The following is a 2,743-nucleotide window of genomic DNA, read 5'->3' as shown; positions in this document are numbered from 1 at the left end:
CTTCATTGGGCTATGGAGTCTTACACATTTAATAAACAAAAGCACAGTCATTTCATGGAAGTCAAGGCTCTTTGCATTAGATGTTCAAACATATTTCACACAAACCACAGCTTGCCAAACATACAGGAAGTCAGAGCATTAGAAATGAATTCTGAGTGATTATGTTATAACAAGGCTGTACAAGAACATATAAGATAAAACACCACCATCATATTTGAACAAAATAATCCATTGAGAATCTTGAGAAGAAATAACCACTGTTTTACTATTACTGTAACAAGTCTTACATTGGCCCAAATAACTCTGTTTTTGTATAAATTGTCCAACCCCTATTACATCCTAATTTCCTCCATTTATAGGAATACATTCCTCCCTTTCTAGAGGGAGCTCGAAGGCCCTATTAACTACTCCTACATGCTATTTAACTAATGCATTAATTACAAAGTGCTGAACTGTAATTGCACCCAATCCTAATCAAATTAAAACACTAATTCCATTCTCCTCGTATGCTTTATTCTTCTCGGATCTTTGACAGCTGTCCTCCTTCAGTTAGGCTGAGATGGCTGAGCTACGGATGTAATGAATGCTGACTTTGGATGCTTGAAAGCGCTGATGGCTCATTAATTTACCAAAAGATGTGCTCTATTTTAACGGTCTCTGTCTCCCAACATTCTCCGAAAGTGTAGCAGTATGCTCCCAAATCTTTAATAACTCAAAGTATTTGAACGCTGCTACCAAATACCATACCATGTCTCCAGATGAGCTGTATTCTGCGTTGATGTACAGGTGTCTCTCCTCTAACATTCCCGGTCAAACTGTTCATTTTGCATTGAAAACATCACCTACAGCAGTTTCGTAGCGCGCTACGAAACTGCTGTGTGATTTAAAAACACAGTCCTCCTCACTGGTTTTCTGCTAACACTGTGCTACATTTATTAATGATCTCCTCAGCTGAATCTTTGACTATCATTTTCCAGCACAGAACAAGCAATATACTTGCATGTTGTAGACACATGACCTTGAAGTTTATTCTTCAATCCTCAGGGTATGCAATGTCATCCTTACAGTCAAATCATTCTCCTGCTGCATAAGGTTCACCTTTTGGATATCAAAGCCTTTATTACTTATGGCTGCAGGTGGTACATATTAGCTGAGCATGAATCTTAATTCAATCTAATAAAAACTTAAATTGTGCCCCTGCTATTATTGCACAGAAAATGATATTAAATGATTGCAAAAACCACCTTATGGTAAATCATTTCTTCCCGCCAGAGACATTAAATTTTAAAAGAATAATGTTACCATCTTGCACCACATACGTCTTTCCCTCTTGTCTGTACTTGCCGGCAGCCTTGACAGCTGATTCACTACCCAATTCCTTCAAATCCTCAAATTTCATTACCTCTTTCAGCTTCATCCGGGGGCATACTGCAAGTTTCTGCTCTAGAACACCACTGAAAGGAATAATGGGTTCACCTCCATGCCCCTGAACCTAAGAATGTATTTTTGGTAGACATTTATTCTTCTTTCTTTGATAGTCCTTTTCAGTCATATTCACCAAGTAAACAACAGGTTTCGCACTCAATAACTGAAATGTATTCTGCATCTCAACATCAGCAGCTTTCCAATCACTAAGTCTAACATCTTTTCCTTCCTCAAGCCATGCCTTGACCTTTGTGCATCACTCCATTCCTATTTTTAACTGCTTATCATTGCTCCGCTTCATGGACTTTTCAAGGTCTTCCATCCTTCTTTCCATTAACTCAAGATTCCTTAAACGTAGCTCTTCAGTTATCACTTCTAAATCCCTTACAGGGTCAACAATATCCTCTACGTAAATAACATCTGAATCGTCAAATGCCCTACAAACATGAAAAATTCCATCCACTGCCCGAATGTGAGAAAGAAAATTGTTTCGAAGCCCTTCTCCTTGATGTGCTTTATACTCTGAGGTAGTTGCCTGCTTAAGAGCAACAGCTAAGCCAGTTATGGTATGATTGTGAGGACCACCTTGAAGACCAGGAAACACAGCTGCATTAATATTTTTCTCATAATCATACTTAACCTCTTGCCCCTGCTTGTTAATTTCTTTGATGCCCTTTCTATAAAATATCATTGCACCACGAAGACCACGGAGTGACTTGTGTGTAGTAGTGGTCACTACATCTGCAAACTCAAAAGGAGATGGAACTACACCAGCTGCAACAAGTCCACTTATGTGTGCCATGTCCGCCAACAACACAACTTTTTGCTTGTCACAAACCTTGCGCATCTGAGCATAGTCATAATGGCGTGCATAAGCACTAGCACCAGCAATCATAAGTTTAGGCCTGAATAGGACTACACTCTTCTCCAGCTGGACATAATCAATATAGCCTGTAGATTCATCCAATCTATAAGGCATTGTTTCAAAAAAAATTGAAACTGCTGAGATCTTTTTAGTATCGGTCTGGTAACCATGAGACAGATGACCACCATGTGGAAGATCAAGTGTCATGATACGATTATGGGGCTTCAACAAAGCAGTGTAAACTTGAAAATTAGCCGGAGAGCCTGACAAGGGTTATACATTAACTCCCCATTTATCTGGATCCAAACCAAATGCTTCCAATGCTCTTTTCTGACATAACGACTCTGCCATGTCAATGAATTCATTTCCTCCATAGTATCTTGCACCAGGATAGCCTTCACTGTATTTATTGGTCATGACTGATCCTACAGCCTACATGACTGATAATGAAGT

At 39.2% G+C, this 2,743-nt stretch overlaps 1 pseudogene; it reads right to left on the bottom strand.

The window, feature by feature from the left end:
• Nucleotides 1–1,477: 1,477 nt before the first annotated feature.
• Nucleotides 1,478–2,743, bottom strand: LOC149180719 (serine hydroxymethyltransferase, mitochondrial pseudogene; annotated as a pseudogene).

The sequence above is a fragment of the Pinus tabuliformis genome, chromosome 3_2 (genome assembly GCF_031772625.1).
Source record: "Pinus tabuliformis cultivar Carrire ecotype Pingquan chromosome 3_2, CPIR1, whole genome shotgun sequence".
Lineage (NCBI taxonomy): Eukaryota > Viridiplantae > Streptophyta > Pinopsida > Pinales > Pinaceae > Pinus > Pinus tabuliformis.
The sequence above is the reverse complement of the archived record's forward strand: the minus strand, read 5'-3'. Positions and strand labels throughout refer to the sequence as shown.